The sequence below is a fragment of the Macaca thibetana genome, chromosome 9 (assembly GCF_024542745.1).
Source record: "Macaca thibetana thibetana isolate TM-01 chromosome 9, ASM2454274v1, whole genome shotgun sequence".
Lineage (NCBI taxonomy): Eukaryota > Metazoa > Chordata > Mammalia > Primates > Cercopithecidae > Macaca > Macaca thibetana.
This window is the reverse complement of record NC_065586.1, coordinates 27,950,719-27,974,158: the sequence shown is the minus strand read 5'-3', so window position 1 is coordinate 27,974,158 and position 23,440 is coordinate 27,950,719. Positions and strand designations below refer to the sequence as shown.

The following is a 23,440-nucleotide window of genomic DNA, read 5'->3' as shown; positions in this document are numbered from 1 at the left end:
TCCAAATTAGAGAACCTTATTCGTGTTTGCATCTCTAGCTCAGCATCGAATTTCGGTACCGTTTTTTGAATTGAATAGAAATAATTGATATGCAGAAGGAAAATACTAATGAAGTGAAGTGCATTTTGATCATGACTTATGACTTTGTTTTGGGAAGTGTTTACTGTACATTTATAGATGGGTTGAAAATTAATTTCTTGATTAGAATACCTCGACTAAAGGAGTTTGGGCTTTAGTGTGGGACAGGCTGAAATGGGTAGTTGGAAGTAATCTCTTGCATGATGTTAAGGCTTAGGGAATTCTAGAGAATTGTTAGGTTATGTTAAATTTACTAGTTATCAGGAACATGAAAATGTCTTACGGATTACTGAAGGGAACTTTTTTTTTTTTTTTTTTTTTTTTTTTGAGGTAGAGTCTCACTCTGTTGTCCAGGCTGGAGTGCAGTGGCTCATTGTGATCTCTGTCTCCTAGGTTCAAGCGATTCTCCTGCCTCGCCCCCCAAGTAGCTGGGACTACAGGTGCATGCCACCACGCCCAGCTATTTTTTTTTTTCCTGTATTTTTGTAGAGGTGGGTTTTGCCATGTTGGCCAGGCTGGTCTCAAACTCCTGACCTCAAGTGATCTGCCTGCCTTGGCCTCCCAAAGTGCTGGGATTACAGGCGTGAGCCACTGCACCCGGCCTGAATGTAACTGTTCTAATCATGAAGTTATCTATTGTTTTGTGGCTAATACCTCTGTTTCATATGTACATTTTAGCATATTCATGTAACATATAAGGCAACTCTTACACAAGGCTGTCACTCTAGCCCTGCATTTATTTACTGATTTATGTTTTAGTGGCTTTATTTAACTTTTACTCTCCTGTCAAAATTTCTGGCACCCAAGCAAAAATTTCCATAAAGGAACTTTTATCATCTGTTGATTATACAGAAAATGAAACATTTATTCTCATAAGCCCAGCCCTCTTGCAGTGTGGGACACTGGAAAGATATTTTGGCTGTTTGTAAAGTATTTGCCTGTATTCTTACCTGAAGGTTTGACTCCTCCCACTCCCCCAGTGGTTTTCAGAGTTTCTGTGACTTTTTTCTTTTTTTAAATTAATTACGACACTACCTGACTTCCACTAGATGGTGCACTGGGGGCTGCTTATTGGAGTTTTCAAACAGATTTTTGTTTTTCCTTGTTATAAACATTTCACTGAAAAAGATACAAAGGTACTGCAACTATTTCTCTCCTAATTACAATACAGACAGAGTTGTAATGAATGACTTAAGTCTTGAGTTTTATTAGATGGGATCCGTTCAGAAGGAAAGGGTATTCCTTCACTTTGAATTAAAAGTGAAGGAATTTGTTAGTCAGGCTTGCTCTCTGAAGATACTGTGTTTTTTACAAACTGAAGGTTCGTTGGCACCCCTGCAAGTCTATTGGTGCTATTTTTCCAATAGGTATGTTCATTTTATGTGTCTCTGTCGTATCTTGGTAATTCTTACAATATTGCAAACCTTTTCATTGGTATTCTATCTGTTATGGTGATCTTTGGTCAGTGATCTTTGATGTTACGATTCTAGTTGTTTTGGGGCTCCATGAACCACACCTGTATAATATGGTGAACTTAATTAATAAATGTTGCCTATGTTCTGATATCTCCACCAACTGGCCATTCCCCATCTCTCTTCCTCACTCCAGGCCTCCCTATTCCCTGAGACACAACAATATTTTTTTTTTTTTTTTTTTTTTGAGACGGAGTCTCGCTGTGTCGCCCACGCTGGAGTGCAGTGGCGCGATCTTTGCTCACTGCAAGCTCCACCTCCCGGGTTTACGCCATTCTCCCGCCTCAGCCTCCAAGTAGCTGGGACTACAGGCGCCCGCCACCTCGCCCGGCTAGTTTTTTTTTGTATTTTTAGTAGAGACGGGGTTTCACCATGTTAGCCAGGATGGTCTCGATCTTCTGACCTCGTGATCCACCCGCCTCGGCCTCCCAAAGTGCTGGGATTACAGGCTTGAGCCACCGCGCCCGGCCGACACAACAATATTGAAATGAGGCCAATTAATAACTCTATGTTGGCATCTAAGTATTCAAATGAATGGAGAGTCGCATGTCTCCCACTTTAAATCAGAAAGCTAGAAATGAGTGAGCTTAGTGAGGAGGTCATGACAAAAGCCAAGACAGGCCAACATCTAGGCCTCTTGCACCAAACAACCGAGCTCTGAATGCAAAGGAAAGGTTCTTGAAAGAAATTAAAAGTGCTACTCCACTGAACACCCCAATGATAAGAAAGTGAAACAGCTTTATTGCTGATAAAGAGAAGGTTTTAGTGGTCTGGGTAGAAGATGAAACCAGCCACAGCATTGCCTTAAGCCAGCAGAGCAAAACCCTAACTCTTCAATTCGCTGGAGGCTGAGAGAGGTAAGGAAGTTGCAGAAGAAAAGTTGGAAGCTAGAAGAGGTTGGTTTACAAGGTTTAAGGAAAGAAGCTGCTTCCCTAACATAAAAGTGCAAGGTGAAGCAGCAAATGCTGATATAGAAGCTATAGCAAGTTATCCAGAATATCTAGCTAAGATCATTGATGAAGGTGGCTACACTGAACAACACATTTTCAGTGTAGACGAAACAGCCTTATATTGGAAGAAGATGTCATCTTGGACTTTCTTAGCTAGAGGGAAGTCAATGCCTTGTCTCAAAGGCCAGGCTGACTCTTTTGTTTGGAGCTAGTGCAGCCGGTGACTTTAAGTTGAAGCCAGTGCTCATTTACCATTCCAAAAATCGTTAAGCATTATGCAAAATCTACTCTGCCTGTGCTCTATAAATGGAATGACAAAGCCTGGATGACAGTACATCTGTTTACAGCATGGTTTACTGAATATGTTAAGCTCCCTGTTGAGACCCACTGCTCAGAAAAAAAGGTACCATTGAATAGTGCTGTTCATTGACAATGCACCTGGTCACCCAAGAGCTCTGATGGAGATGTACAAGGAAATTAATGTTTTCATACCTGCTAACACAACACCCACTCTGTACCCATGGATCTAGGAGTCATTTCAACTTTCAAGACTTATTATTTAAGAAGCACATCTTGTAAAGCTATAGCTGCCATAGATAGTGATTCTTCTGATGGATCTTGGTTAAGTAAATTGAAAACCTGGAAAGGAGTCACAGTTCTGGATGCCATTAAGGGCATTTGTGATTCAAAGGTGGAGGTCAAAATATCAACATTAACAGGAGTTTAGAAGAAGTTGATTCCAGCCCTCATGGATGACTTTGAGGGGTTCAAGACTTCAGTGGAAGAAGTACCTGCAGATGTGGTGGAAATAGTAAGAGAACTAGAATTAGAAGTGAACCCTGAAAATGTGACTGAATTGCTGCAATCTCATTATCGAACTTGAATGGATGAAGAGTTGCTTCTTCTGAATGAGCAAAGAAAGTGGTTTCTTGAGAGGGAATATGTTCTTGGTGAAGATGCTGTGAACATTGTTGAAATGACAATGAAGGATTTAGAATATTCTATAAACTTAGTTAATTAAGCAGTGGCAGGGTATGATAGGTTTGACTTCAATTGTGAATGAGGTTCTACTGTGGGTAAAATGCTACCAAAAGAGAAATCTTTTGTGAAAGGCAGAGTCAGTCAATGTGGCAAACTTCATTTTTTTTTTTTTTTTTTTTTGAGACGGAGACTTGCTCTGTTGCCCAGGCTGGAGTGCAATGGTGTGATCTTGGCTCACTGCAACGTCTGCCTCCCAGGTTTAAGAGATTCTCCTGTCTCAGCCTCCCGAGTAGCTGGGATTACAGGTGCACACCACCACGCCTGGCTAATTTTTTGTATTTTAGTAGAGACGGGGTTTCACTGTGTTGACTAGGCTGGTCTTGAACGCCTGAGCTCAGGCAATCCACCCGCCTCGGCCTCCCAAAGTGCTAGGATTACAGGCGTGAGCCACAGTGCCTGGCCTCATTGTTTTCTTATTTTAAGAAATTGCCACAGCCGTCCCTTCTTTCAGTAGCCAGCACCTTGTTAAGTCAGCAGCCATCAACATCAAGGCAAAACGGTCCACCGGCAAAAAGATTTCGACTCCCTGAAGGCTTGGATGATCACTAGCATTTAAAAAAAATAATAAAGCACTTTAAAATTAAGACCTAATGCTATTGCCAGCATAATAGACTATGGTGTATGGTAAATATAACTTCTGTATGCACTTGGAAAGCAGAAAAATTTTTGTTGCTCGCCTTATTGCAGTGTAAGTTTTACTAAGGTGGTCTGGAATGGAACACGTGATATCTTCGAAGTATCCCTATGATTTCAGAAATAACCTCTCCTATTGAACCCTCTGATTCTCCCTGTGTTCAGAAACCCAGACCAAAGTGTAGATGTATTGGTCTTTATTTATGAGTAGTTGAGTAGTTTTTAATGGCTTGTGTTTTGTTTAAATTTTATGTAAACTGGGACTTAGCTCTTTGAGCAGTCTTATGCTTTGCTCTCTTAGATTACTGATTCTTTAAAAGAAGTAGTAAAATGCATATGTGTGGCAAGATTATTTGCTACCTACTATGAACAGATGCTTAAGTAAAAAAACAAAAAACAAACAAAAAACCAAGATGTTTTCCCAGGCATATAAATGTTTTTTTTTCTTGAAGAGGCATTTAGTCTTCCTATTTAGTAGAACATTATCAGCTTGCTTTACTTATGAAAGAGAGGAGACCATTCTTTTCTCTCTGAAGATAGGAGCTATTTATCAGGCTCATTTATTACTGATTGGGTTGCTTGTTACTGACGGTTAGAGAAGGGAGATGAAAATACATAGCGGTTGCAATACCCATTTTGGGTATAGAAATGGCAATGTTAGTGGAGATTAAAGACTAACTGGTACGATTGCATTTTGCAAGATGTTTTGAAGACAACTTTGGACTTTGATAGGAATCTGAGAAAGTCTTTCAGTGGTTGGGGTGTGTGTATGTTTATTTCAGTTGCACTGAACTGTGGATGGGGAGGAGAGCAATGGTAATTTGTTTCTTACCAGAACACTGCTAGTTCTCAGAGGATTTGATGGAGATTTGGGAGAGAGAAAATAAATAGGATTCAGCCCTTCTAGGAAGGTCGTTCTTGGCAGTGCCTTCAGCCCTTAGGAGAATGTGGGCATGGAAAAGGTGGGTGGTTGTAAGTAGCCAGGAAGATTAAAAGGCTGATTCCTAGAGCTCTCTTCACCTTTGATGACCTTAATCAGGTCATTAAGCATTTTAAGACAGATTTATAGCTCTCCGGTGGTCCAAGCTTGGACTGAGTACTCCTTAGTCTTCAGTTTTATGTTTTAAATTTTTGGAATAAGTAGAAACCTGAAATTTATAAAATTACTGACTCGAGCATGCAAGTGAATCGCTTCATGGAGTTATTTGGCTTATGGTAGATTTCAGATTATGGTAGGTGCTTGAATATACTTATTTCTCATACTCTTTCTTCCATCCGTTTAACAACAAAAAAAGGCCTTATTAGAAATAGGCAAACTTGAATACACATAGAGCTGTACGGCTCAAACTGAGTACTTGAGTTAGGGAGAAAAGACTCCTGTTCCAGGTACAGCTTTGAAAAGAGAAGGGTCAGGTAGGATGCCGTACACGGCAGGTGTATGCAGGGACAGGGATAAAGTGAACCCCTTTTGCTGTGAATATTATCAGAAGGTCTGATGTGTAATTAGACATCCCTTAGCTTCACTCCTGATAAAAACACACTCTTGGACAGTTTCTCTGTATGTGCACTTAAAGCAGTTTGAATCTTGTTAATCAAATATTTCTCGGGGTTGTAACTTCTTTTTTGGCATTGGGAAGGCTGTTGAAGTCATGTAAAAATTTGGAGTTGAGCCTGGGATCAGAATTTGGAGTTATGGCCCAAGATTTATCAAGCTTCTGCTATATTCAAGATGTTGTTTTTTCTCTTCCTATTATGGCTTCTGATTACTTCTGAAGAGTGAGTTCAGACCTCTGTGCTGTAACGCTCATCAGAGTATCCTTTTTGTATGTAGTATAATCAGGATAGAGAATAGGCATTTTATCAAGTTTGGGAGAAAGAAGTTGAGTAGTGAGGAAATGAATTAACACTATTTTGATTTCTTCATAGTCATTTAAAATCAGATACAAATTTTATATTTCAGAAGTTTCAAAATGGTAGTAATTTCACCTCTCGCATTAAGCTCAGTATGAAAAATTTCTACCAGTGGTTCTCAAACTTTGGCATACCTTGGGATCACATGGAGGGCTTATCAGACCTTAGGTAGCTGCCTTCCAGCCCCAGAATTTCTAATCAGTAGGTCTGGGAGGGGGGATCCTGGCAATTTGCATTTCTAATAAATTCTAAGGCCATGTGCTACAGCCACTGCAGGGGCCAGCCACTCTAGGGGGAAACGTTAAGTGTAGTGGTTAACACTTTGAAAGAGTTAAGTTTGAATCCCTGCTTTGCTGCTTACTAGTACTTTGACTTTATTTATTTATTTATTTATTTTGAGACAGAGTTTCACTCTTTTTGCCCAGGCTGGAGTGCAATGGCGCGATCTTGGCTCACCGCAACCTCCGCCTCCTGGGTTCAAGCGATTCTCCTGCCTCAGCCTCCCGAGTAGCTGGGATTACAGGCATGTGCCACCACCCCGGCTAATTTTGTATTTTTAGTAGAGACGGGGTTTCTCCATGTTGGTCAGGCTGCTCTTGAACTCCCGACCTCAGGTGATCCACCTGCCTCGGCCTCCCAAAGTGCTGGGATTACAAGCGTGAGCCACCGCGCCTGGCCGTACTTTGACTTTAGGCAAGTCTCTTAACCTCTGTTATTCCATCTCTAAAGTGGAAATAATATAGTATTTTGTTGTGAATATAAGTGAGCTCCAATGTGCAGAAGCTCAGGGAACAGGGCCTTGCAGATTGCAAGCATGCAATAAATGTTTTCTTTTATCCATAAAAAAAAAAGTACATATATAAAATAGAATCCTGCATTTTATACAATTGAAGCAAAGACAGAAAATTTAATACTTAATTTCATTTCCTGGCGCAGTGCTGGGGAAAAAATATGAGTAGTCAATTACTTTTTAAGGAGTGACAGAAAAGTTTGTGGATCCTAGTAATTTTCCAGAATTTTTTTTTTTTTTTTTTTTTTTTTTTTACAGACATAGAACGTTCGTATTGATACTATCTCCTCCCCCTTCCCCTTCAAAAAGTTTGGTTTCTTTAATCACGGTATGTTGGACTCTCACAATAATCCTTATAGTTTACATTTTATATAACAGGCATTTTAAAGGTTGCTTCTGGGAGCTGAATGACAGAAAGTACCTGAAAGTCATCTTTAGAACACACTGTCACCTGTACTATGACAACTTTGTATTTGATGACCTTGAACGCAGTTCTTTTTGAGACGGAGTCTTGCTCTGTCCCCCAGGCTGGAGTGCAGTGGCGCGATCTCAGCTCCCTGCAAGCTTCGCCTCCCGGGTTCATGCCGTTCTCCTGCCTCAGCCTCCCGAGTAGCTGGGACTACAGTCGCCCGGCTAATTTTTTTTTGTATTTTCAGTAGAGACTGGATTTCACCGTGTTAGCCAGGATGGTCTGGATCTCCTGACCTCGTGATCCGCCCGCCTCAGCCTCCCAAAGTGCTGGGATTACAAGTGTGAGCCACCATGCCTGGCCCTTGAACGCAGTTCTTTGGGATCTCTTTTCTCGGCTTGCGGAATGCCTGGTTTATTTTCTTTTTGCAGACCTGCGGGAGCTCACCTCTGGCGATCCTTTCATTAGTGAAACCCTCTTTCCATTACTCTCTGTCACTGTCACTGTCTTAGTTCTGTTGTAGCTGTTATCACACTCTTATCATCATCTTATTTATGTACTTTTTATTGTTTCCTTCACTAGGACGTAACCCCTATGAGGGTTAGGGCTCGATCTTTGCTGCTGGGTCCCTAGGATGGGATGCAGTTCCTAGTATATAGAGACTGAACACCTGCTGATTGGGTGAAGGGGCCTATGATGAGGAGCTGCCCCGCTCTGCTCCCTCCCCAGCTCAGGGGCTCACACTGGAGTTAGCGCTCACTTCATGGCACACCGTCATGATTGGTCCATGTAGAGTCTCCCACCTTATTTTATTCTATCTTTCCCCTTCATCACCTATGCCCACTCGTGTTCTTCTTGCCCCCAGGGGACCCTCTCTCTGGCATGTGCATAATTCCCTTAGGTATGGCCAGATTGTTACCTCGTTGACGCTTTCACCAGCTGTTGCTCCCCGCATTCTTGCTAGCATGTGGCGTTTTCTGACCTTATAATTTTTTACAATCTGATGCAACAGATGGAGCAATCCAGCACAAAATGATATGTTATTGCTCTTACTTACAATTATCTGATTACTAATGCGGTGGAGTATCCTATACTCATTTACTAAATAACCTAGTTGTTTATGATGCTACCTATATCATACATCAAGGTCCACCCACTCGTATATATGCAGACGCAGACACAGACACAGACACACACACACTCTCTATTCTCTCTCTTACCTTTTTAGGCTCCCTGCTCTGTTCTGATCAATTTGTCTGTTTCTGTTCTAATTTCACAGTGGATTTTGCTTTTATTTTTATTGCTACAACTTATTTATATATTTTGATATCTAGAAGAATGAGTCCCTCCTGTGTTATTTTAAAAACATGTTTAACCTGGTAGTTTTCAGCCATGGCTTTATATTAGAATTTGCTAGGTAGCTTTAAAAAAAAAAATCCCATTGACCACAGATGAACTGAATTGTAATCTGTAGAGAGTAGAGTCCAGCAATTGTATTTTTAAAAATCTCCTCCGGTGACACTGATCTATATCCCGAGTGGAAACTACTTATCAGTGGTGTTTATGTTTTATTCAGTGGAGGTCAAATTTTTTTTTTTTTTCCGTAATGATCTCGTCTTCTTTGTTACAGTAATTCCTGGTTACTTCAGCTTTTGTTTCTACTGTGAATGCCGTTTTTTCTTCTGTTGTATTTTCTAATGTTTATTTCCCCTGGTGTAGGGGAATTCTACATACATAGACAACTATGTATCACTGAACAGGGATATATTCTGAGAAATGTATCATTAGGTGATTTCGTCATTGTGTGAACATCGCAGGCTGCACTTACACAAATGTGGATAACATAGCCTACTACACACCTAGGCTATATGGTATAGCCCATTGTTCCTAGGCTGCAAACCTGTGCAGCTGGTTACTGTCCTGAATACTGTAGGCAACTGGAACATAATGGTATTTGTCTATCTAAACATCTGTAAACATAGAAAAGGTACAGTAAAAATATGGTAAAAAAGATTAAACATGGTCCACCTGCATAGGATACTTCGCATGTGTCTGGACTGGAAGTTGCTCTGGGTGAGTCAGTGAGTGGGTGGTGAGTGAATGTGAAGGCCTAGGGCATGACTGTACACTCACTACTGTAGACGTTATAAACACCATGGCTAGGCTACACTACATTCATTTAAAAAGTATTTTTTCTTCAATAATAAACAAAGCTTAGCTTAACTTTTTGTTTTATAAACTTATAAATGGTTTTTAACTTTTGACTCTTGTAACAACACAGCTTCAAACACAAGCACATTCTATAGCGGTACAAAAATATTTTCTTTTATTAAAAAAGTTTTTTTATATATAAAACTAAGACACAAACACACACTTTAGCCTAGGCCTACACAGGGTCAGGATCATCAGTATTACTTCCCTTCCCCTTCCCCTTCCCCTTCCCCATCCCCTTCCCCTTCCCCTTTCCCTTCCCCTTTCCCTTTCCCTGACAGTGTCTCTCTCTCTCTCTGTGGACCAGGCTGGAGTGCAGTGGCGTGATCTTTGGCTCACTACAGCCTCTGCCCCACTGTGTTCAAGGGATTCTCGTGCCTCAGACTCCCAGGTAGCTGAGATTACAGGCATGTGCTACCACACCTGGCTAATTTTTGTATTTTTAATATAGACGGAGTTTCACCATGTTGTCCAGGCTAGTGTTGAACTCCTGGCCTCAAGTGATCCACCTGCCTCAGCCTCCTAAAGTACTGGGATTACAGGCATGAACCAACGCGCCCAGCCAATATCAGTCTTAATCCCTAGTTAATGTTTCTAGCTGTCACCCTATCCAAAGGAGCTACTTTTCCTGGTCTTGCAGCATCAGTGGTTATAGCAGTTGCTGTATTTTGCGTTACCTGGGAGTCCATTTTTCTCTACGTTATTGCCTGTTTAACATTTGCTAGTCTATGTTAATAGATGTTCACTAGATTTATATATGTAGCTGTTCATGATAATATTCTAATATCCTGAAAAATTAGAAACAACCTAAACTGTGCAGCAGTAGGCATTTATTCTTCTTCTCCATGGAAATTGTTAGTACATGGTGGCAAAAGTTTACAAAATCACGTCATTAGGATAATCCTAATTTTGTAACAAGAGAATAAGTTAATTTTCATGTACAACTCTAAATTGTCCATGTACTATTAATTCATATCTGTATGAGTGTGAATATTCAAATAAAAACAGTTCAGTTAATATCAGTTGTGGGCATTAAGATTCTAGGTGAGTTACTTCTTTAATGTGTTAGTCTGTTTTCCTAAAATCCTTTTTTTTAAATAAGAAAACTGACTGGGGCCGGGCGTGGTGGCTCATGCCTGTAATCCCAGCACTTTGGGAGGCCGAGGTGGGTGAATCACCTGAGGTCAGGAGTTCGAGACCAGCCTGACCAATGTGATGAAACCCCATCTCTACTAAAAATACAAAAATTAGCTGGTCGTGATGGCATGCGCCTATAATCCCAGCTATTCGGGAGGCTGAGACAGGAGAATCGCTTGAACGCGGGAGGCAGAGGTTTCAGTGAGTCGAGATCGCACCATTGCACTCCTGCCAGGGCAACAAAAGTGAAACTCTGTCTCAAAAAACAAAACAAAACAAAACAAAAACTGATTAAAAATGACTGTATAATAAGCTGGGGTGGGGAGGTGGGGCAGTTGCAGATGAAGTAAGACGGGCCATAAATTGAAGGTAGGTAAGAAGTTCAGGAAGGTTCCTTGTAGTATTGTACTCTTTCCTCCAGTTTAGTATATGCTGGAAATACTCCCTATGTTTAAAAAAAAAAGCAAAGTAAAAAGACTGTAATTTGTGATTGGGGCCACTTAGTAAAGGATATAGGGTGTCAATACAAGGCAGACTTTTATTTTGTTATTGCTCCATGAGAAACTAATAGAAGATCTTTATGTACCATATCTATCAATAGTAGCATAATAGCATTAGAAATCAATGGTTTGGTCAGTCTTGGTGGTGTACGCCTGTAATCCCAACACTTTGGGAGGCCGAGGCAGATGGATGGCCTGAGCTCAGGAGTTCGAGACCAACCTGGGCAACACAGTGAAACCCCATCTCTACAAAAAATACAAAAATTAACTGGGTGTGGTGGCACATGCCTGTGGTCCCAGCTACTTGGGTGGCTAAGATGGGAGCATTGCTTGAGCCAGGGAGGTGGAGGTTGCAGTGAGCTGACATTGTGCCACTACACTCCAGCCTGGGTGACAGTGTGAGACTCTGTCTCAAAGTAGTGGGGAACAAATCAATGTTTCGGCCTTTGTAGGAGGAAGCAAATCATTATTTGTCATGTGGCTTACTGTAGTGACTTCCCTGCTCTTGCCCCTGCCCCTAAAACCTTTTCTCCATTTCTCCACCCAAAGCCCAGGATGGGTTCAGGTGGATGCTGTCGCTCAATTGCTCAGAACCTTGCCATTTCACTCAGATCTAAGGGCAAAGTCTCCATAGGGGCTCACTCACCGTAGACACTGTGTTTGTGAGCTCTTGGCTACACATCTCTTAAGCACAGAAAAAAATGTTTGAGAGCTGAGACTACACTTCTGGCCCCAGTTCTTAAGGTTTATGTGACTTTTGTGGTAAGTCTGGTACTGAAGAGTTTACCAGTCTGTTAAAAAGGCAGAGATTTCTGTTGGTTGGGATGGCTGTTTTTGATATTTCTTGAGTTAACCAGAGGAAACAGTTCACCTCAGCTTCCTTAATCTACCAGTCTGCTAGTCTGGACTGATATGGTTAGCTTTTTTCTTTTTCTTTTTTTTGAGATGGAGTCTGGCTCTGTTGCCCAGGCTGGAGTACAGTGGCATGGTCTTGGCTCACTGCAACCTCCGCCTCCTGGGTTCAAGCGATTCTCCTGCCTCAGCCACCTGAGTAGCTGGGACTACAAGTGGATGTGACCATACTTGGCTAATTTTTTTGTATTTTTAGTAGAGACAAGGTTTCACCATGTTGGCCAGGCTGGTCTTGAACTCCTGACCTCAAATAATCTGCCCACCTCGGCCTCCCAAAGTGCTGGGATTACAGATGTGAGCCACCATGCCTGGCCTGGTTAGCTATTTTTGAGACCAAAATCTCAAGAATGAGGTACGTGCTGAGCTAAGAAGGAAAAAGTGCTGCTGACTTCCCCAACCCGAGGTCTTCTAACCTCACCCCCGAGCCTAATACAAAATATTCTACTCATAAGGCCCTTTCTCAGGATGGCTGTGGCTGGTGGTTCTTGGTGCTCTAGGCCTGACATTGGGCTCTACTGAGCTTCCAACTTTTAGTGTTTGTTCAAACAGGAATTCAAAGAATAAGGTAATTCCTGAAAGCTCACTTGAACAAGCACAGCCTTGACCTCAGCTCCATATTCTTGGAGCTGCAGTTTTCAGACTTGTTTCAATATCGCTTCATGCTCTTAACAGTTATTAAGGACCTCAAAGACTGATCACACCACTGCACTCCAGCTTGAGTGACAGAGTGAAACCCTGTGTCATAAAAACCAAAAATCAAAACATAATATCCTTTTTGTATATAAACACAAATAACACTTCCGTATGAAAAATACCTTTACAAAGAGAGTTTAGGGAAAGAGTGGTATAGTTTTACATTTTTGCAGTTCTCTATAATGTCTGGTTTTGTAGAAGCAGCTGGATTCTCATAACTGCTTCTGCATTCAATCTGTTGTGATTTGTTGTTTGGTTGGAATATGTGAAGAAAATCCAACCCCAGTTGGATTAAAAAAAAATAATAACTGATGTATTTGTTGCCAATGATAAAAGTCAAGCCTTCAAACAAAAATTACATACTTAGAAAATTTGTATCTGCCACCAAGAGTGTGACAGCTTTCCCAATATGCAGATAGTTAATAAGACGGTATTTTGTCCTTAAAAATTTGTAGAGGGTAGATCTCATGTTAAGTGTTTTTAACACACACAAAATAAAAATAAAACACGAGGACACTTTGGAGGTGATGGACGCGTTTATCACCTGGATTGTGGAGATGGTAAATGTTACATACATTAAAGTTTATTTGCCGTGTGGAATCTGAAGCCGTATCAGTAAACATTTCTCACCTTGTTGTATTTAAATTCATTGGTCTTTCTTTCATTTTGGATCTTAATGTATGATTTGGAAATATTGGCTCATGGAATTAAATGTTAGCACATTTTATAATACCAAATACAGGAGTGTATACATTTGTCCAAACTCACCAAATTCTATACATTGATTATATGCAGGTTTTTGTATACCAATTATATCTCTATAAAGCTGGAGGAGAAGAAGACTTTTCAAGAGATGACTGCTGATTTCAACAAATGTATTTGTTTTCTAATGGATATATAAATTGCGTTTGAGAAAGTGTCTGCCAGATATCCAACTTTCAATTCTAATACTTTCAGTTTTTATGTCATGTAAAAATGATATTCTATAAACAAAAGCTGCTAGTTCAGCTTGCTGATCAAACAGTTGGCATAAATTCTTTTCCTTGAGACAACTTCCATACTTCAGTATGCTGCACAGCTCCTTCATGTGAACTTTCCTAATTCAGCACAAAGAATATTAAAAAGGTGGAAAAGGCACATACTCAGAGGTTGAGATGTCATGCAATTGCTAATGTTCACTGTTTCATCAAGGATATTTTTATAGGAAACCATCTTTTTTTTCCACTGTGAGTTCACAGTGGTTATGAGGACCTATACTGGTGGTGCCACTGCCTTGATTCGTGCTAAGGGGCCAGCAAAAATGTGTTTAAGGTGTGTAAAAAAAAAAAATGTACACACCCTGGCTTTGATCATCAGTGCTTTGTGTCAGCCTATGAAAGTTGTGAATGACCTGTTTGCATTATTATAATGATAATTTTGATGTCATGGACGTCCTGAAAGGTGCCTGAGGACCCCCAGTGTGTCTTGGAGCACTTTGAGAACAGCTGGTGCCAGTTCAGTTGAAAGTGGGCTCCTCACAGTGATCTGTCTCCTCTGAGGTCACTCAACTGCATCCAGCTTCTTTGCTTATTACTCCTCAAGCTGTTGTTTTAAAAGCAGGGACCAGTTACTTCTTGACTCAGCTGTGCTGTAGTTTTCCAAGTGAAAGGAAGTTTAGTAATGCTAGGAAATAATTTTTTTTTTTCTTTTTTGAGATGAGAGTCTCACTCTGTCACCCAGGCTGGAGTGCAGTGGCATGCTCTCGGCTCACTGCAAGCTCCGCCTGCCGGGTTCACGCCATTCTCCTGCCTCAGCCTCCTGAGTAGCTGGGACCACAGGCGCCCGCCACCACACCTGGCTAATTTTTTTTGTATTTTTAGTAGAGACGAAGTTTCACTGTGTTAGCCAGGATGGTCTCGATCTCCTGACCTTGTGATCCGCCCATCTTGGCCTCCCAAAGTGCTGGGATTACAGGCATGAGCCACCTTGCTTGGTGAAAGAAAGTATTTTTGAGATAGGCAACTCCTGACTTGTACAAAGTTGTACATTTTGTCTTATCACAATAAATAAATACATCCATAAACATGCTGACACTTGATGGACTTTCCTCATCTTTTAAGATGAAGATAATCACAAAGAGAACGTGAAGAAATGTTATGTTCATTTATCAAGACGTACTTGTTTGGTTATCATAATTAAAAAAAAACAAAACAGGCTACCACCTGTTGTAATGCTTTTTATTTAATGAATAATATAAAGTGCTCTTTTGTTGTTTTAATTCCTGCAAATAGTAATCAGATCTTGATTTGATTCAGTTTCTATTTTTTGGCAAAACTGCTTTGTAGGTGGTGGCCTATACTTCTCACCCCAGTCAGGTAATATTGGTTGTCTCGCTTTTTGTAGTGTTCATGACCATTGATAACCATTGCCTAGATCCATTATTTTATCAGGGTTTGCAAAATGGTGATATTTTTATTGTTTTCCTGTTTTAGTTATTAGAATATTTTTATGAAGAGAAACTTTCCCTCATCAACTCTTTGAGATCTAGTTAGTACAGAAAAGGTAGGTTGGCTGGGCACGGTGGCTCATGCCTGTAATCCTAGCACTTTGGGAGGCCGAGGCGGGCGGATCACCTGAGGTTGGGAGTTTGAGACCAGCCTGACCAACACGGAGAAACCCTGTCTCTACTAAAAATACAAAATTAGCTGGATGTGATGGCATGTTGCCTGTAATCCCAGTTACTCAGGCGGCTGAGGCAGGAGAATCGCCTGAACCTGGGAGGTGGAGGTTGCAGTGAGCCAAGATTGCGCCATTGCACTCCAGCCTGGGCAACAAGAGTGAAACTCCATCTCAAAAAAAGAAAAGGTAGGTAGGTTAAATGCCTGATTCTTTTTTGTTTTTGTTTTTAACATCAGTTTTCAATATTCTGAGCTAGTCCCTTAGATTATAGAACAGGACTGTTCAGATGTGTAAATTAAATTGGTCTTACAGCATTTTTGTTGGAAACACCAAGCTAAATTGCCTGGTTTTTAGAAGCAAATCTAAAGGAAACTATTAATAGAAAAGTCCTTTTGTTATATTCTGAAAGTAGCTTAATTCACTTGAAATAAAAAGATAATGGCTGAAACATCTTGGAGCTGTTAAATGGGAATTCAAAAAAAATTAAAACACTTGTTCTTGTCTTTAGAATGATGTATTCATTGCATGTCATTATCCTTTTATGTATCTTATATTGTATTCTGAGATCAGATTCAAAAATGTATATAAAGCATGCTTGCCTTCAAGGTTCTTGTAGTATAATAGAGTAAGTGAAAGGTTGACCTCTCTTCTTATTACATTGATTTGTTGCAATCATTCCATGGGTGGAATGACAAACAAAAGTTCTATTTACGCCAATATTCCCCCCTCTTTAAAATTCGTAATTTTGAGAAATGACTGATAGCCAATAAGATGAAGTTTTCTTTGGAAAAAATGGAAGCAATCAGTGAAACCTATCATGTAGAGGGGGCAGTCAGATGAGGCTGAAGAGGTCCTGTTGGAATTAGGGTGAGAGGAGAAAGGAAGGGAAGGCAACTTTCTTCAGTCTTCAGCTGCAGACTTTTCATTGGCTTCTTCCTGCTAATGCTGCCTGTGACTTGAAACAGGTCTTCCTGCTTCAGGCCAGACCTGTTTTTAAGCTGCTTCTCCCTCCCTGAATTCCTTCTCATGATTTGAGTGATTGCTGAATACACAAGACTTGGTGCCTAGACAACAAAAGATTATATAAATGTCTGTGTACATTTGTGCACCCCTCCTGGAAACCAGTTAACAGCTGTCCTTGATCAGCAGGGATCTTGGTGCCACTGGTTTTTCCTGTGTGCTTCCTCTCATGTGCATTTCAGAGCAGTATCCTCAGTAAAGTACTTTACTTAATCATTGGTGTTCATACCGACTATTCATCTCACCACCAAGCTCTCTTCTGTTGTTTTCAGTTCAGTGTCTTACACTTAATAAATGTTCACTAAAGTGATTTTGACTTGGCTTCTGTTATCCTGGGTGCTTCTAATTTCCAGATGGGTCAGAAACTGGGTATTTAAATTTACTCTTATTTTTGCATATGGAGCTAAAGGTATCCTTTGGGACAGGCTGTGAATGATATGGCAAGGCTGCTTATCAAAATAGACATTTTCCTGTCTAATAACAATTTTGGACTGAAAAAAGCTTTGGGGGCTGGGTGTGGTAGCTCACGCCTGTAATCCCAGCACTTTGGGAGGCCAAGGTGGGTGAATCACTTGAGGTCAGGAGTTCGAGACCAGCCTGGCCAACATGGGGAAACCTCGTTTCTACTAAAAATATAAAAATTAGCTGGGCGTGGTGGTGGGCGCCTGTAATCCCAGCTACTTGGGAGGCTGAGGCAGGAGAATTGCTTGAACCCAGGAGGCAGAGGCTGCAGTGAGCTGAGATTGCACCACTGCACTCCAACCTGGGTGGAAGAGTGAGACTCTGTCTCAAAAAAAAAAAAAAAAAAAAAAAAAAAAAGCTTTGGAATGCTTTAATAGAGTGGTACAAACTTGGTGTTTACAGATAAGAGCTGTCATTTCTTGGTTCTTTACAGTATGCCAGGTGCTGTGCTATGCAAACCCTCCCTAGATGTCCATGCTTAATTCAGCCCTTTGAGTATTCCATTTCCATTTACAAATAGAAAAATGGAGTCAGGGAGAAGTTAGGTAATTTGCCTTTGGGGTCATATAACTAGGAACTGGTAGAGCCAGGATTCAAACCCAGGTTACCCATTCTCCTATACATCAGAGACGAATGCGTGAGAACTGTGGGATTTGAATTCATATTGGAAATTTCCTCCCCTTTTTGCATCTTCTTTCTGTCTTTGGCTCCTTCACATAATTTGGATAAGCACAAGTCTCACCTATTTTGGCCAGTGCCTTAAGTTACTCCACCAACGTGCACCTCTTCCCAGGAGAAGGCTGGGGCATATTGAAAAGTAGCCCACTGCAGGCATGAAATTGTGATGAAATTTTATGTTTCATGTACAAGATTAAAAGTCACTTTCCACTGTGTGCAATTGACACACCAGAAAAAGTTATCTTTTTTTTAATGCCTACCCCTGTCCACACACTGTCAGGTTGAGATATAGGCTATAGAACTTTCCAGTCATGTCATGATCATGTATGGAGTTCAGTTCATTCACTATGTTGGTGTAGTGGAGGAGTTCTCTGGCCCAGAACAGGCAGGCAATAGCGAGGGGTCGAACTGAGGAGTCACGGGTGGCGGGGCAGGGCTGGATTTAACACAGATCTGAACAGTGTATGGGAGAAGATTTGATGACTGGAGATGGGAAGCTTAGTTCTTCCATTTCTGGTTTCTTCTTGGTTTCTGCCACTGGTTTTCTTTATGCTCCTGTCCTTTAATTGTGGGAGTGACTTCAGTCCTTGACCCACTTACTCACCCCCACCACCCCAATTGTGAGTTTACCCATTGTCTTGGTTTCAGCTATCATTTCTGTCTGAGTGGCTTCTAAACTGCCTGTGGCTTTAATGAGCTCCAGTTCAGTGAATCCACCTGAGCCCTAATTTGCTGTAGCAAATTTGCAGTTGCTCGGTGGCTTATATCCTGGATATTTGAATGTCTCAGAGTGAGTACGTTTGATTTTAACCGCTCTTCCTCCAAAGCCAGCTGTAAGCATTTTTAAGTGGTATACAAAAATTGATAGGAAGAGAACATTCCCACATCCACTGTAGTCGAGGCTCAGGTTCCTGTTTTATTAGCCAAGGGTGCTGAACCACCCTGGAAGCAGGCAGCCACATTCGCTGGAAAAGAGACAATATACTGAAGTATACTTTTCTCTGGCCCCTTGGTGTCCTATGAGGCACACAGCTGCCTGTGATAATGTCAGAGATTACATCACAGTGCCAATGGAACTAACAGGAACCACCTGTCCACTTCCTTTTACAGGAATGCTCATAAACAGCAGGTTCTCCTAGGCTTTGAATGAAATTTAGCTTCTTCAAGGCCAAAAGCCTCATTGTGAAGAGAAAGAAGGGTGAGTTATCTTCTTAACAATGACTCTGCTTGTAGCCTTCCAGTGTCCTAGAACACTGGTTTCCACAGCTCTCTTCCTTGCTTAATTGGTGTACGTTACCCTTGGCATGTAACTGAAAACGTTAGGGCCATATGTCCTAATGGTTAAGAATATGGACTGTAAAATTAGCATGTTGGCTTCCAAATTCCAGTCCTGTTTATTGCTGGTTTTATGAATTTAGACAAGTTATTTATTCTCTCCAAACCTCCGTTTTCTTAACTGAAACAGACTAATTAGAGTACCTACCACAAAAGTTGGTAGTGAGAATTAAATCCGATAACACAGAAGAAGTATTTAGTGCAGTGCCTGGCACATACCAAAGCTCAGTAAATGCTAGTTGCTATTCATTATTAATTAACAATATTGTTGATGAATACCCTAAAAAAGCTATTTACTTATTTTTTTCCATCTCTGCTATCTGGTCAATAACCTGATATTGTCATCTCTTCCTACTGATAGCATCTCGTGTTATCATTCCTCTCTGTGAGTTACTGCTGCTACCTTCTTTGAGCAGATATTCATTACCTCTTCATTGTGTGTGTGGGTACAGAAGTCATCTTCCTTTTTAGAAATGACCATTAGGCCAGGCGCAGTGGTTCATGCCTGTAATCCCAGCACTTTGGGAGGCCGAGGTGGGCGGATCACTTGAGATCAGGAGTTTGAGACCAGCCTGGCCAATGTGGCAAAACCCTGTCTCTACTAAAAATACAAAAATTAGCCAGATGTAGTGGTGTGTGCCTGTAATCCCCGCTACTCGGGGGGCTGAGGCAGGAGAATTGCTTGAACCTGGGAAGTGGAGGTTGCAGTGAGCAGAGATTGTGCCACTGCATTCCAGCCCCGGTGACAGAATGAGACCCTGTCTCAAAAAAGAAAGAAAAATAAATGACCATTTATTCTTTGGATCTACTCTGCCACACTGAGCCTAAATTACTCAGTTTGCCTTTCAAAGCCTATCGTATTGACGCCTGTATATGGCATTTTCCATTACTGTTGTTTTTCTTTTACATACCCTCCACTCTAGTCAGACACAGGAATGTGTTCAAGGCATGCAGTTTTCTTTCTCTTTTTGTCTAAATTGGCACCCTGTATTGCTTTGCCAGGCACATGCCCATTTGTCTCTCGTGGGACGGTTTTGACCCTGTTATGTGGATGTCGTATGTGACCTTTGTCGGGTCTATGCTTTCCCAGGGTCTGAGATGATCAGGGTCTTGGCTGTTGCACCTCCTCTAGGCTGCGCCCTAGCCTGCCTTTAGGAGTCTGGATTCTGGGAAACTTTATTATTCTGTTGCTATTTATTAATCTGGAGTCGAGTACTAGAAATCACACCAAGTTTTTTTTTATGCCTAAGCCCTGTGAAAAGGAATTCTGTTCCTGAAATTTGGACTGCATATGATATCACTATATCATCTGCCCCCTGTATGTGTGGGTTCTGCATCAGAATTCAACCAACTGCAGATGAAAAATATGAAAAAAATGAATGGTTGTTTCTGTATAGAGCATGTCCAGACTTTTATCCTGTCATGATTCCCTAAACAATATAACAACGATTTACATAGCATTTACATTATGTTAGGTATTGTAAGTAATCTAGAGATGATTTAAAGTGTGCAGGAGGATATGCACAGGTTATTTGCAAACACTGGGTTATTATATCAGGGACTTGAGCATCAGTAGATTTTGGTATCGGGGGAGGTCCTAGAACTATTCTTCCCCATATACAGAGGAATGACTGTATACTTTCTTTATGTTGTATTGTTCCTAAAACAAATCTAGAGCAGGTACACAGTAATGTTCCCTTTATTTTTGTCCTCTTAGGTATAGCAGTCTTGGCAGTTGCTGGCTGGTAAGAAGTGCAGTCAAATATGAATGAGCATGCATTCCTCCTTGTTCTCTGTAATGGCTCATTGTCCTGGTTTACCAGTGGTGGCTTGGGCGCATTAGGGAGGAACAGATCTTCCTAAGTGGTTGTCCTGTTCAAATAGCCTCGTCTCACACATCAAGTTCTTACCTTGGCTCATGATAGTCACGATAATTCTAAGGGATCATTTAGCCACAGTTTAGACTTGATTTTTCTTGGGTTTGATGGTGGGAACATTTTAAGACTAAGAAATTGAGTGGAAGAAAAATTAATAGACATGTCTTTGAGGGTAGGGGTTTTGTCCTTAAACTTACATCCCTGATGCCTGCACGGAATAAGTGATATTGACAGAATGCATGGAGTTCTTTTTTTTTTTTTTTTTTTTGAGACAGAGTCTCACTCTGTCACCCAGGCTGGAGTGCAGTGGCACAATCTTGGCTCACTGCAACCTCCGCCTCACGGGTTCAAGTGATTCTACTGCCTCAGCCTCCTGAGTTGCTGGGATTATAGGCATGTGTCACCATGCCCAGCTAATTTTTTTTTTTTATTTGAGACGAAGTCTCGCTCTGTCACCCAGGCTGGAGTGCAGTGGTGCGATCTCGGCTCACTGCAAGCTCTGCTTTCCGGGTTCATGCCATTCTCCTGCCTCAGCCTCCCCAGTAGCTGGAACTACAGGCGCCTGCCACCACGCCTGGCTAATTTTTTTTTTTTTTGTATTTTATTTTTACTAGAGACGGGGTTTCACAGTGTTAGCCAGGATGGTCTCGATCTCCTGACCTCGTGATCTGCCCGTCTCGGCCTCACGAAGTGCTGGGATTCAGGTGTGAACTACAGTGCCTGGCATGCCCAGCTAATTTTTGTATTTTAGTAGAGATGGGGTTTTGCCATGTTGACCTCAGGTGATCCACCTGCTTCGGCCTCCCAAAGTGATGGGATTACAGGCGTGAGCCACTGCGCCTGGCCGGAGTTCTTAAAGAGAACTGTGCATTTCCATAGTGAGCCAATGACAAACCCAAAAGACCAATCAGAGATTCACCTCTTAGAAGGAAAAAGATCCACTAACCTGCAGAACATCTCTATTGGTGACTTGAGGAAGGACTTGGAAAGGGAACAGGGAGAATTAGGGTTGGGAAGGATGACATTGGATTTATTTGGGAGAACTTTTAGTAGCTTCTTCCTTCTGAATCTTCCTCTTAGCTTCCTTAGGAGATACTGAGGCTTAGTGCCCTTGCCTAGTTGCTGCCACTGGAGAACTTGCCCATAGCTCAGGCCCACCCTGTAGATTCACTCTGGGAAATCAAACCAGCATTTAGATCTGCTAATTATGCCATTTCTATTTCAAGAAATACGTTGAGTCCAAAATAGAAATTGACTGCTTGCTTCACCCTGTTCACCCTGGAGTTATTTAGGCAGAATATGTCAGATATGTTTCATGTGACATTTTCATTAGGCAAGAGATATGGATCCTTTTCTTTCCTTCTTTTTTTAATTTGGGTAACATTTCAGAAATAATGAATGGCAAAGAGAACACAATAAATGACCTTTACCTCCATTAGCAGATGTTAACATTTTGGCGTTTTTTTTTTTTTTCCAGATTTTAAAAAAATGGAATAAATGAAATGTTATGGATAACGTTTGAAATATACTTTGTTCCCCTCTCCAGTTTCATTTCCCTCTCTTCCCAGAAGTAGTTAATATGAATTTATATATATCCTTTTATCATTTTCTAAATTTACTATATATGGATATTTCCTTAAGGACCTATATGGTGTTACATGTTCATTAACATAAATGGTATACTGTGTGTTTCATTCTGTTACTTGCTTTTAAAAATCTATCTATTTTGACAATATCTACCCATGATGATATAGAGACCCGATGACATTTTAGTTTTTTGTGGTGTCTGCAGTTGTCTTCTTTAAGTACCTGGTTGCTCATGTAAATTCATCAGTACCTCTAACATTTCCTAAAAATCTTTGTTTGTATGCCTTAAATTGATTAGAAATTTAAAAATGGATATCCCCAGTAAGTAGAAAGTCTCATGTTTGGTGGAAACTTCCATATGCATTTTAGCAGGCTGTCTCAATATTTTGTGTTCCAAAAAGAGGCTGCGAAGATAATGCAGTGGGTGTGGAATCGTTTGCAAAGGACTTGAGTAGGTGGCAGGGAGTTTTTGACTTGTACTAACATACATAGATGTGCTGTTGCTAGGGCCACTTTGGGAACTTGTTATTGTGTGGGAAAGTGTTATGCTATTAAAAGTTTTATTTTTCTTTTTTTGGTAACAGTGTTAGTTTTCTATGTTAAGACAATATTCTCTTTGGTTTAAGAAATATTCACGGATATAAAATTGGTGTTTATAATATTAATCTGGCCCTGTTCTTCTAACCAAGCTTTGGTCTCATTGCCCCGGCAGCCTATTGGACAATTTCACGTGGATAGCTCTTCATCTCACTCAAAAGACAAAAATGGAAAAATAGGTCCACTTTTTCATGGACTCCTTTTCTGTTTAGGGTACCATTATTCTTTTTGTATCTAAGATTCGGAACTGTGGACTTACCTTGGAATCCCAACACCTCTTAATTTTTCACTTTCAGGCCTGCTCTTTTTCCCTTGAACATTCTCTTGCGCACTAATCTCTTGTATTCTAATCTCATCACTATCATTCTAGTCTAATTATGCTCACTTCTGACCTAGATTACTACAGCTGCTGCTTTGCTGAGTATATATGCAGCCTTCAGTTTACCCCACACCCTGTTATTAGGTTTTAAAGCATTCCTTGCATAACAT

At 40.9% G+C, this 23,440-nt stretch overlaps 1 protein-coding gene across 5 annotated transcripts in view; it reads left to right on the top strand.

Annotated features, from left to right (window-relative positions):
• The window catches only part of MPP7 (MAGUK p55 scaffold protein 7), a 250,426-nt gene that overhangs the window by 1,728 nt on the left and 225,258 nt on the right, over positions 1-23,440 (top strand). For 2 of the 5 annotated variants that reach the window (XM_050804513.1, XM_050804516.1), the window contains exon 1: positions 14,496-18,753. The exons of the other annotated variants lie outside the window; for them this stretch is intronic. The gene's annotated coding sequence lies outside the window, so the exon portion shown is untranslated. Of the gene's footprint in view, positions 1-14,495; positions 18,754-23,440 lie in introns of those variants that run through there. 5 annotated transcript variants of the gene reach the window in all.